This window comes from Arachis ipaensis, chromosome B1 (assembly GCF_059453495.1).
Source record: "Arachis ipaensis isolate K30076 ecotype BB chromosome B1, ASM5945349v1, whole genome shotgun sequence".
Taxonomy (NCBI): domain Eukaryota; kingdom Viridiplantae; phylum Streptophyta; class Magnoliopsida; order Fabales; family Fabaceae; genus Arachis; species Arachis ipaensis.
The window spans coordinates 24,320,286-24,333,947 of NC_142436.1; the positions used below are offsets into that span (position 1 = coordinate 24,320,286).

General features: G+C 38.4%; 1 non-coding gene across 1 annotated transcript; it reads right to left on the reverse strand.

The window, feature by feature from the left end:
- Positions 1 to 349: 349 nt before the first annotated feature.
- Positions 350 to 457, reverse strand: LOC148575985 (small nucleolar RNA R71). Its single transcript, XR_015904147.1, has one exon. It is a non-coding gene; the product is annotated as a small nucleolar RNA R71 (small nucleolar RNA).
- Between the last annotated feature and the right edge of the window lie 13,205 nt (positions 458 to 13,662).

The following is a 13,662-nucleotide window of genomic DNA, read 5'->3' on the forward strand; positions in this document are numbered from 1 at the left end:
ACTGCACCTAATTTCAATTTACATGGAAGAAGCATCTCCATCCCTGCCATTGGAGCAAACAACTTTGAGCTGAAACCTCAATTAGTTTCTCTAATGCAGCAGAACTGCAAGTTTCATGGACTTCCATCTGAAGATCCTTTTCAGTTCTTGACTAAATTCTTGCAGATATGTGATACTGTTAAGACTAATGGAGTAGATCCTGAAGTCTACAGGCTCATGCTTTTCCCTTTTGCTGTAAGAGACAGAGCTAGATTATGGTTGGATTCTCAACCTAAAAGACAGCCTGAACTCTTGGGATAAGCTGGTCACGGCTTTCTTAGCCAAGTACTTTCCTCCTCAAAAGCTGAGCAAGCTTAGAGCTGATGTTCAAACCTTCAGACAGAAAGAAGGTGAATCTCTCTATGAAGCTTGGGAAAGATACAAACAGTTGACCAAAAAGTGTCCTTCTGACATGCTTTCAGAATGGACCATCCTGGATATATTCTATGATGGTTTATCTGAGCTATCAAAGATGTCACTGGACACTTCTGCAGGTGGATTCATTCACCTAAAGAAAACGCCTGCAGAAGCTCAAGAACTCATTGACATGGTTGCTAATAACCAGTTCATGTACACTTCTGAAAGGAATCCTGTAATCAATGGGACGCCTATGAAGAAGGGAGTTCTTGAAGTTGATACTCTGAATGCCATATTGGCTCAGAACAAAATATTGACTCAGCAAGTCAATATGATTTCTCAGAGTCTGCATGGAATGCAAGCTGCATCCAACAGTACTCAAGAGGCATCTTCTGAAGAGGAAGCCTATGATCCTGAGAACCCTGCAATAGCAGAGGTAAATTACTTAGGTGAACCTTATGGAAACACCTATAACTCAACATGGAGAAATCATCCAAATTTCTCATGGAAGGATCAAAAGCCCCAACAAGGCTTTAACAATGGTGGAAGAAACAGGTTTAGCAATAGCAAGCCTTTTCCATCATCAACTCAGCAACAGACAGAGAACTCTGAACAAAATGCTTCTAATTTAGCAAATCTAGTCTCTGATCTATCTAAGGCCACTGTAAGTTTCATGAATGAAACAAGGTCTTCCATTAGAAATCTGGAAGCACAAGTGGGCCAGCTGAGTAAAAGGATCACTGAAATCCCTCCTAGTACTCTCCCAAGCAATACAGAAGAGAACCCAAAAGGAGAGTGCAAGGCCATTGACATAAGCGCCATGGCCGAACCTCTGAGGAGAGGAGAGGACGTGAATCCCAAGGAGGAGGACCTCCTGGGACGTCCAGTGATCAATAAGGAGCTTCCCTCTGAGGAACCAAAGGACTCTGGGGCTCAGCTAGAGACCATAGAGATTCCATTGAACCTCCTTATGCCCTTCATGAGCTCTGATGAGTATTCCTCTTCTGAAGAGAATGAGGATGTTACTGAAGAGCAAACTGCCAAGTTTCTTGGTGCAATCATGAAGCTGAATGCCAAATTATTTGGCATTGATGCTTGGGAAGTTGAACCTCCCTTGTTCATCAATGAACTAAGTGATCTGGATCAACTGACATTGCCTCAGAAGAGACAGGATCCTGGAAAGTTCATAATCCCTTGTACCATAGGCACCATGATCTTTAAGGCTCTGTGTGACCTTGGTTCAGGGATAAACCTCATGCCCCTCTTTGTAATAGAGAAACTGGGAATCTATGGGGTGCAAGCTGTAACACCCTACCACACTAAGCTTTACGCTTAAGCCGTAAAACAGAGGTGGTGTGGTATTACGACCTCTAAAATAAAATGAGTACATGTAATAGCAGAAGAATTATAATATGCTAGGAGCCTTGAAGAAGAGAGGAAACAAAAATCACAAAATAAAAGCGTAACGCTCTAGGAACGAGTTAACCTGCGTGCTAAGGAAACCATAACTATTAAACATAAGATAACAGAAGTAGGAATAAAGTGCCAAAGATACAAAATAACAAGCTCCTAACTCAGCCTGCGAAGTCAAGACTGGCCAGAGAATATTTACATATATATACATACATATCCAAGACCCAAAAGTACATATACACAATCCTGCCTCTCCATAAACCTCTAGGAGGATCAAAAGAACAAGTTATGCGGAGAGAAAACTAAGTACATATATACACATCATAGCATAACAAAATAACTCTGTAACCACTCCGCTTCAAGGGTCCAGACGCCTAACGAGATGTCTCTCGGCCTGCATCTGAAAAACAACAACATAGTATGGAATGAGAACCGGAGGTTCTCAGTATGGTAAAGGTGCCACACACATAATATATAAGGTCCTGGGAATGCCAGAGGCAATCCTAGAACGCCGACACTCAGATTATAGAGCTTAAAGTATTAAACAGGAGCCATAAAAGGTGGTTTTCTAAAAATATTTAAACCTAACTTAACTTAACCTTAAATCTAAGTCCCATACTGCCATTCCTCCATACCTCCATCTTCATCGTGTATTTTCACAGACAAATAGACAGATAAAGGCAAGCACAAGAAGGTTACAAATACTGCAGGTAACAAATACACATTTAACATGGCAAGTACATATAGGCACACCCAATTAAAGCACAAGCAAGTAATTCAAGTAATATGCAAATGATGCATGCCTGTCCTATGGCTGATGAGGCTCATCTGTCGGTTATCCAGCCAACCCGACAAGTCTGAATTGTCCTTAGACTGTCCCCCGACGTGCATCCCCAAGAGTCTATGCATAGATTTTTCTCAAATAATCAATATTGCTCAATGGGGGTAACATTCCCGGAATTTATATAGTGCCCGGTTACACTTACGTCGTAGGGTCAACAGAGTATCGAGTTTTCAACCTGGTACACGTGGTGGCAAGCCACGGCACTTAATCCAGGGAACCTCGTATCTCAGATCATTAAATTATTCAAGCCATATAAATAATTCAATTATAATTCATCAACATCCACATCATTCTCAATCGCATCTCATTCATGATCATAAATCAATCATATTCAATCCCTATCTTTCATTATCACACCTCCCTTTCCGTCCATCAATAGTTTCGATTCAAAACATAATTCATTCTTTTCTAAATGAATCAAACTTAAAACATGCTCATTTTCTTAATAACTCAAAATCAAACCATATAACATTTGAATCTAAATCTTTTTAAATAATTATCTAAATAAAATCTCTAATTTTTTATAAATTTCGGCAGCATCTCCTCTAAAACTCGGACTTTGCCACCCTTTTCGGGTCCAAACCTGCATTCTTTTCAATTCAACATACCCTTCCTCATCATCATAACAATCACCACAATAAATCTACCTCAGATCAACAATTAAACTCATGCAATATTCAAGTCCAACAACCAAAATCCAACTAAGAATCATAGTTCACAAATCCTAGGCTTTTAACACAAAATACCTCATTATCACAACAACCTCCACAATAATTAAACCTCAAATCAATAATTCACCAAATCATTAGTTAATCAACAAGCACCAAACTAACCATGTTCATAAACAATAACATTCAACCATAATTCTCTCCAAATTAACATAACAACATTCACCATCCAAAATTAAAAACTAATTATCCAATAAACTTCAACCAAATATATTCATCGACAAATTACTAAACATTAAACATACACCTGCATTCCAACTTATCCAATGGTCATCTAGCCTAAGTTTTCACAGAACATTATATATTAAATACAAGAAACCTAAACCATACCTTGGCCGATTTCCACGTAACGACCAAAGCTATTTATTCAAAACCAAGGCAGCCCCTCAAAACTCAACTAATCCGCTTCCTCCAAGTTCCAGTATTCATAATTCCAAGTTCCAATTATTTATTCACAACCTAATACACATTCATAACACATATATATCCAATTTAATACTCAAAGCTCAAATTCAATGAAAATAAAATAGAATTATCGTATCCTCACCTTACCCAAACTTCACATAAGCAAGAGTGAACGTTTCTCTCAAGCTAATTGGATCCTAAAACATCAGAAATCAAAGAAATTCAACATTCCCACTTAAAATTCGAAAATTGGGGGAAAAGAAGGCTGAGTGCAAAATAATGAGTTACCTATGAAATTGTTCCAGTAGAAACGTAGAGCTCGACGTGGTGAATGCGTGGTCGCAAACGGTGTGGCGATCGGAGCTCGGACGGAGAAGTTACGAGGATCGGAAATTAACATAAGGTTTCGGGAGCTTTTTCTCATTTCTCCTCTCCCTGGAAGCTGCAAGCTTCGTTTACGCTGAATGAAAGAAAAGAGAAGGCTTCGGTCTTCTTATGTGATGGGCTGGTTGGGCCCACCGGGCCCGGTTTGGGCCCGGTTCGGCCCGTTCGGTCCAATCTTGGACCGATTTTCTCGAAATTAGTGTCAAAATTCTCGTTTCGACGAGCTCTACCCTAATTTAATATAATATTCACATTTCTAATCCTCCTTATTAAAAACTAATTTATTGACTAATTATCTACTAATTTAATCGGGGTTTACACAAGCTGCTAAAATCTCACTGGAGATGGCAGACAGCTCAAGAAAACAGGCTTAAGGACAAGTAGAAGATGTATTAGTAAAGGTTGAGGGCCTTTACATACCTACTGATTTCATAGTCCTGGATACTGGAAAGGAAGAGGATGAATCCATCATCCTAGGAAGACCTTTCCTGGCCACAGCAAGAGCTGTGATTGATGTTGACAGAGGTGAAATAGTCCTTCAATGGAATGAGGACTCCCTTGTGTTTAAAACTCAAGGATCTCCCTCTGCAACCATGGAGAGGAAGCAGAAAAAGCTTCCCTCCAAGCAGAGTCAACCAGAGCCCCCACAGTCAAACTCTAAGTTTGGTGTTGGGAGGCCACAGCCAAACTCTAAGTTTGGTGTTGAACTCCCATATCCAAACTCTAAGTTTGGTGTTGGAGAGTCTCAACAAAGCTCTGCACATCTGTGAGGCTCCATGAGAGCCCACTGTCAAGCTATTGACATTAAAGAAGCGCTTGTTGGGAGGCAACCCAATGTTTATCTAATTTTTTATTGTTTTTCATGTTTTCTTAGGTTCATGATCATGTGGAGTCACAAAATAAATATAAAAATTGAAAACGGAATCAAAAACAGCAGAAGAAAAATCACACCCTGGAGGAGCATCTGTCTGGCATTCAAACGCCAGAACAGAGCATAGTTCTGGCGCTGAACGCCCAGAATGGGAGCATCCTGGCGCTGAACGCCCAGAACAAGCATGGTTCTGGCGTTCAACGCCAGAAATGGCAGCAAAGGGGCGTTGAACGCCCAAAAGGGGCACCAACCTGGCGCTGAACGCCCAGAGTTGTGTGCAAGGGCATTTTGCATGCCTAAATTGGTGCAGGGATGTAAATGCCTTGACACCTCAGGATCTGTGGACACCACAGGATCATCTCAGGATCTGTGGACCCCACAGGATCCCCACTTTACCTCCTCATAATCCTAGTTTTTATTTCCACATCTTCTTCTTCATCTATTCCTTCTTCTTTTGCTCGAGGGCGAGCAACATTCTAAGTTTGGTGTGGTAAAACAATTATGTAAAGGATCTATAGCTCAGTGGTAGAACATTTGACTGCAAATCAAGAGATCCCTGAGATACCTCAGGGGATACATTTTCTTCCACACAATTATTGGAAGCAACTAAGGGTGGAACATCAAGAGCACTCCATCATCCTTCACGAAATCAGAGAAGATCTAAAAGCAATGAAGGAGGAGCAGCCAAGGCAAGGAAGAGACATAGAAGAGCTCAAGGACATCACTAAGGTGGACTCATTCCTTGTTCTTACTTTCTCTATTTTTCGTTTTCTATGTTATGTGCTTATCTATGTTTGTGTCTTCATTACATGATCATTAGTAGTTAGTAACTTTGTCTTAAAGTTATGAATGTCCTATGAATCCATCACCTCTCTTAAATGAAAAATGTTTTAATTCAAAAGAACAAGAAGTACATGAGTTTCAAATTTATCCTTGAACTTAGCTTAATTATATTGATGTGGTGACAATGCTTCTTGTTTTCTGAATGTATGCTTGAACAGTGCATATGTCTTTTGAAGTTGTTGTTTAAGAATGTTAAATATGTTGGCTCTTGAAAGAATGATGACTAGGAGACATGTTATTTGATAATCTGAAAAATCATAAAAATGATTCTTGAAGCAAGAAAAAGCAGCAAAGAACAAAGCTTGCAGAAAAAAAAAAGAAAAAAAAAGTAGGCGAAAAAAAAATATAGAAAAAAAAAAGAAAAAGAAAAAACAAGCAGAAAAAGCCAATAACCCTTAAAACCAAAAGGCAAGGGCAAATAAAAAGGATCCCAAGACTTTGAGCATCAGTGGATAGGAGGGCCTAAAGGAATAAAATCCTGGTCTAAGCGGCTAAACCAAGCTGTCCCTAACCATGTGCTTGTGGCGTGTAGGTGTCAAGTGAAAACTTGAGACTGAGCGGTTAAAATCAAGGTCCAAAGCAAAAAAAAAAAAAGAGTGTGCTTAAGAACCCTGGACACCTCTAATTGGGGACTTTAGCAAAGCTGAGTCACAATCTGAAAAGGTTCACCCAATTATGTGTCTGTGGCATTTATGTATCCGGTGGTAATACTGGAAAACAAAGTGCTTAGGGCCACGGCCAAGACTCACAAAGAAGCTGTGTTCAAGAATCATCATACTGAACTAGGAGAGTCAATAACACTATTCGAAATCTGAGGTTCCTATAGATGCCAATCATTCTGAACCTCAATGGATAAAGTGAGATGCCAAAACTATTCAAGAGGCAAAAAGCTATAAGTTCCGCTCATATGATTGGAGCTATGTTTCATTGATAGTTTGGAATTTATAGTATATTCTCTTCTTTTTATCCTCTTTGATTTTCAGTTGCTTGGGGACAAGCAACAATTTAAGTTTGGTGTTGTGATGAGCGGATAATTTATACGCTTTTTGACACTGTTTTTAGTATGTTTTTAGTAGGATCTAGTCACTTTTAGGGATGTTTTCATTAGTTTTTATGTTAAATTCACATTTCTGGACTTTACTATGAGTTTGTGTGTTTTTCTGTGATTTCAGGTATTTTCTGGCTGAAATTGAGGGACTTGAGCAGAAATCAGATTCAGAGGTTGAAGAAGGACTGCTGATGCTGTTGGATTCTGACCTCCCTGCACTCAAAGTGGATTTTCTGGAGCTACAGAACTCGAAATGGCGCGCTTCTAATTGCGTTGGAAAGTAGACATCCAGGGCTTTCCAGCAATGTATAATAGTCCATACTTTGGCCAAGAATTGACGACGTAAACTGGCGTTCAACACCAGCCTTCTGCCCAAATCTGGAGTCCAGCGCCAGAAAAGGATCCAAAACCAGAGTTGAACGCCCAAACTGGCACAGAAACTGGCGTTCAACTCCACAAATGGCCTCTGCACGTGCAACACTTAAGCTCAGCCCAAACACACACCAAGTGGAGCTCTGCTGTTCCTCAAAGATTAATGCAAAGTACTACTGTTTTCTATTCAATTCTTCTTATTTCGCTTCTAAGATATCCATTCGCACTCAAGAACGTGATGAAGGTGATGATTATGTGTGATGCTCATCATCCTTCTCCCTTATGAACGCGTGCCTGACAAACACTTCTGTTCTACATGAAATAAGCTAGAATGAGTATCTCTTAGATCTCCTAACCAGAATCTTCGTGGCGTAAGCTAGAATGATGGCGGCATTCAAGAGAATCCGGAAGGTCTAAACCTTGTCTGTGGTATTCCGAGTAGGATTCAATGATTGAATGACTGTGACGAGCTCCTAACTCGCGATTGCAGGGCGTTAGTGACAGACGCAAAAGGATAGTAAATCCTATTCCAGCATGGTCGAGAACTGACAGATGAATAGCCGTGCCGTGACAGGGTGCGTGAGCATATTATTCACTGAGAGGATAAGATGAAGCCATTGACAAGGGTGATGCCTCCAGACGATTAGCCGTGCCGTGACAGGGCATTGGATCATTTTCCCGTGAGATGACCGAAAGTAGCCATTGACAGTGGTGATGTATCACATAAAGCCAGCCATGGAAAGGAGTGAGACTGATTGGATGAAGATAGCAGGAAAGCAGAGGTTCAGAGGAACGAAAAGCATCTCCACTCGCTTATCTGAAATTCCTACCAATGATTTACATAAGTATCTCTATCCCTTTTATTGTTTATTTTAATCTAATCAAGTATCATGTTTAAATCCGCCTGACTGAGATTTACAAGGTGACCATAGCTTGCTTCATACCAACAATCTCCGTGGGATTCGACCCTTACTCACGTAAGGTATTACTTGGACGACCCAGTGCACTTGCTGGTTAGTTGTATCGAAGTTGTGACAATTATGAATTAAGATCAGAGCACCAAGCTCTGGAGCCATTACCAGGATTTGTTCGAGCCTGGAGATCACAATTTCGTGCACCAGTAACCCAGTAATCTGATCGGGTCGATCATTGATTCACTTTACACAATGATATCACACAGGCATGCGCAGAAACGAGACGTAACCGAAAGAAACTTCCACAACAACGTGTAATGAGTCCACAAAGGATATCATCTTTTTCAACTTTCATTGAGCTCTCATATGTTGCTAACGGAGAAAGAGGTATGCATTGGGGTGGGTGGGAACCAAGTCGAGGGTATGAGTTCGTTGGAAAGGGTAGAATTCTTGGGGTTGGATCTGTTTTTGTGTACCTTATCCCAAATCCAAAAAAAAAAAGTTATTTATTAAACTAATAAATCTTATTTCTTCATCTATTTCAACTATTTTATCTTCTCGAAAAACATAAAAATTTAATTCTTTTTATTTTGTTCATAATTTTAATTGTTCTTTTGGTTTTTTAATTTTCAAAAAATATAAAAAATAGGACAATACATAATTATACTTTACAATTTTAATTCTTCTATTGAAAACTTCAGACATCATTTAAATTATCTACGGTGTGAATGATTTTATTTTTTTTCAAATTATCAGGAGGATACAAAATTAATATAAATTATTTAAATTAAATTCATGTCATTCGATAACAAAAAATAGTAAAAAAAAATTATACAAAAAAGTATTATTTCATACAAATAAATCTATACATAAATAAGACGACAGAACAACAGAATTCATTAAATTCAAAAAAAAATATGTTATCTATTTTTTAACGAAAGAATAATCATGTGACACATTTTAATTATTATTAATAATAATAATAATAATAATAATAATAATAATAATAATAATAATAATAATAATAATGACAATAATAATATTTATAATTATAACATTAATAAAATTGATGATAATAATACTAATAATGTTATTCGAGCCTTTTAGTTGTATACAAAAATCCTATGGTAACGGGAGCAAACGATCCATTTTTTTTTTTTTGTTGTATACAAAAATCCTATAAATTTTTGGTGTCCAACTACTACGGTCCATTTCATATACACAATTATTAACCTTGAAATTTGTAACACCCTACCTACAGAGTCTTATGCTTAAGTCATAATTCAGAGATGGTAAGGTATTACGACCTCTAAAATAAAAATTTAGTACATATAGTAGTGTGAATAAGGATTATAACTAGGAGCCTTTGTAGAAAAAGGGGTAAACAAAAAAAATCGCAACTCGAAAGCGCAACACTCCGATCGATAACGGAACGAGCAAAGGATAAGCTAACGCGAGATTATATATATATATATATATATATATATATATATATATATATATATATATATATATATATATATATATATATATATATATATATATATATATATATATATATATACAAAAGAGTGTCAAAAACAGGAATATCAAAACTCAAATCTGGATGCGAAGATAACCGATCCGAGCATAGCAATATATACATATAATAAAATAAAGAAACCCCAAAGGAAACCCAAAGGAACACAAAAACAGAGAACCTAGTCTCCAAAATTCCCTCTAAGAGGAATCATCACAGTTTGTATTATTCAATGGAGATAAAAGTATCTAAACAAGATATATAAACCAAAACAGAGTCCCGAGAACAAAGGATCTTCGCTAATCCAGAAGTCTCTAGCATGCTTCAGCGAGAAACCTCACATCCTGCATCTGAAAACCACAAAATTCGCATGGGTGAGAACCAGAGGTTCCCAGCATGGTAATAGTTCCCCATATATAACATGTAATAATAGAGGAAAGCCGAAGGCAATCCTAGAACTTCCTCTAGATAAAATCAAAGCTTATAAACAAGCTAAACCATAAAGGGCATCTGACTAAAGATCCTTCAGTCTAACTAATACTTCCCTTTCCAATTTCTTCAGACCTCCCAACCACCAGCAGGAGTATAATATAGCAAACACAGTTATATCAAACAAGAGATATACAAATAGGAATAAATAAGGTATTTAGACAGATAGCAAGTAATATTCAGTCAAATAGGCAATCTCAAACAATTCACATAGTATGCATACGATGAATGCCTGTCCCTAATGGCTGATGATATCGTCTGTCGGTTATAGAGCCAACCCGACAAGTCCTGGTAGCTAACCATTGGACTGTCCCTCTGTCGTGTCTCCCCAACTCGAGTTATACTCAATATAAATTTGATCATAATCATGATCCATATCCATCACCTTCACTGGTGAATATTTATGGGGGTGAGCTCATCCGGAGCTTTCACAGTGCCCGGCCACCCTGACGATATAGGGTCAAAAGAGCTTCGAGTCTCAACCTGGAGCACGTGGTGGCTAGCCACTGCTTCCTCCCAGGGAAACTCTCATCTCCTATAGTGGAAGTGTAAACATTCACAATTCATTCAACAGCATATATGCATTTATACTTAGCCATAATCATGGCTCTGCCGTAACACGGCAATAATCCAGTCATCCGGCTCACGGTTAAATCCATAACCAGCCAATTCATTAACAATTACGGCCCTTCGGCCCATGGCATAACAAGCACTTCCACCGCCATCCTCCGCATTTCACATAATCATCTTTGATCCTCATTGATCACTCATTTTTCCCTTGCTTTACTCGCAAGTTACCACACTCACTAGCTCCTTGTCTCATTGTTAGCCATATCATAATGATTTAAGACATAAGTGGTGAGATCGGAGGCTTAGAAGTATGAAATTTGGCTTTTAAAACACAAAAATCAACTTTGGGATGAAAACAGGGCCACGCGTATGCGCACTCCACGCGCACGCGTGGATGGCCACAAAACTCATTGACGCGCAAGCGTCATACGCACGAACGCGCGGATTGAAAAATAGCCAAACGACCCGTACGCGTCAGTCGTGCGTACGCGTGGGTACATTTGTGCCCCAGGCACAAAACTGGCACAACTTTGGCACATCTCTCGGAAAAATAGCTGGGCATTTAGTGGAGCGCATCGACGCGCCCGCACACACCACGCGCAAGCGTGGATGGTGCCTTCTTGAAGAACGGCGCGTACGCGCCAAGTGCGCCTACGCGCGGAGGGTCATTCTGCTAAAAATTTTCTAAGTTAAAAGCTGCAGAATTCACAGATTCAACCCCTAATCTTCCGACGGACATAACTTTCTCATTTTAAATCATTTTCCGCCCGTTCTTTCAACGGCATGGACATCCCGGATCCAATTTCATTTATAAACAAGTTTGGTGCAAAACGGAGATCCGTAGTCCAAGTTATGTCTCGTCTAAATATGCCCAAAAATCATGTTTTCATAGAAAACCATAAAGTGCCATTTTCAAAACAAGCCATTTTCAACTCTTTTCAAAATCAACCAAAACATGCCAATTTCAACCCTTTTTGAAATCAATCAAAATGTACCAAAATCAGTATCAAGTCATCCTCAACTCACACATTGATACTTTACCAAAATTCCTAAAGTCACCATCTAACTATTTTAACACTTCTCAATCAAATGGCTAAAAGACAAACACAATATCATGTCATACATCCTTCCTCATCCCAATTTCCAATAATACTATTTCCAATCAACCATCATTATACATAATCAACATCATACTCACCATCAACATGGTACCACCCATCAATTCAACCTTAATCATCCATCAAGCATATATCACCACATGCATTTCTCACATATCACACAATCAAGGCATCAATATTCATAATCACATATATGAACATATCATATATCTCAACCATTCAACAACATCAACAATTCAATACCTATCTTAGGGCCTCTAGCCTAAGTATTTCCTACCACATTACATATTAGATACGGAAAACCGAGACCATACCTTAGCCGATTTCCCAAGCTCAACCGGAGCACTTCCAAATTACTTTTCCTCTAGCTCTCAAGGTCTCAACACCTCCAAGAACATATTTTATCATACAAAACTCCCTTTTCAAGCTTTTCAAAGTCACAAATCAAGCTCCAATATTTGCATATACACAATCTAAGCCACAATCATCATACCCATACACAGCATCTCAATACCCAAACATCATAGAACAATAAATTACACTAGGGTTGAAAATCTTACCACACCCAAGGTCCAAAGAGACAAGATTAACCTTCTCCTTCAAGAAAGTTGGGTCCTATAACATCAAAGAACCCAAAATCTCAACATTTCACCCATGAAACTCGAAAACAAGGGCTGGAATTTTGAATAGAAAAACGTGGCTTACCTCAAGATTGATTGTATGGGTTTTGTATAGCTCTCCGCGGTGAACGCGTGGCCACAAACAGTGCGGCAATCGGAGCTCTAGATCAAAAGTTATGGTGGTTTGAAAATCAAATGAAAGAAAGAACTTGAGAGAGTGTTCTTCCCTCCATGGCCTCCATTTCAGCGTGTTTCTTGAGTGTAGTGAGGAGAGAGAGTGCTGAAATGAGTGTATTAGGTTTAGTTTAGTTGGGCCAAGGGTCCACTTTGGGTTCGGTTGGCCCGGTTTGACCTGTTCGGTCCAATCTTGGTCTGATTTCTATAAAATTGGTACCGAAATTCTCGTCTCAATCTCCTCTATCATATTTAGCCATAAAAATCACATTTTTTGGATTTCTAGAATAAATTCTCATTTATGGGTTAATTGGCCATTAATTAACCGGGTCTTACAAAATCTCCAAAAAGTTCCGGCAGTAAACAAAAAATAGTTACCGTGCTTAACGGATAACTCATTTTAACTAAGCCTTCACCAACTTAATCCAAGAATCCAAGTGTCTAAAGCTTATTCGATGGTCAACCAAAAGTCATCCTTAATCACCCTTAGTCACCAAATACAAAGTCACCACAGAATTCACCATATTATCATTACTAATAATAAAATTCAGAATAATAAGAATAGAGATGGAAAGACAAAGTAATAAAAAAAAACCTATGTAGAGTTTAAAAAATGTTGGGAGACTCCTTTGCTTAATGACTCCTCTTTTTCTTCCTTAATGTAAAAGGAACGAAAAAAGAAAGAGAAAAGACTCAAGTAGTAAACCTTCCAAGTTAAATTCTACAAAAATAATCCATGTACATAAATTCTATCCAAATTTATTGTGAAAGAACCTAAACTTTTGACCAGATTATAGCTATGCTTTTGGTTTGAAACTTTGACTAATTAAGTGTAACAACAAATATTTATTAACACTCTAACTCCACTGGATTAGTCACAAGTTTCAATCAATTAAACATTTTCAGAGTCTTAAAACAATTTTCAAAAAAAAATTCTAAATACTACAAAGACAT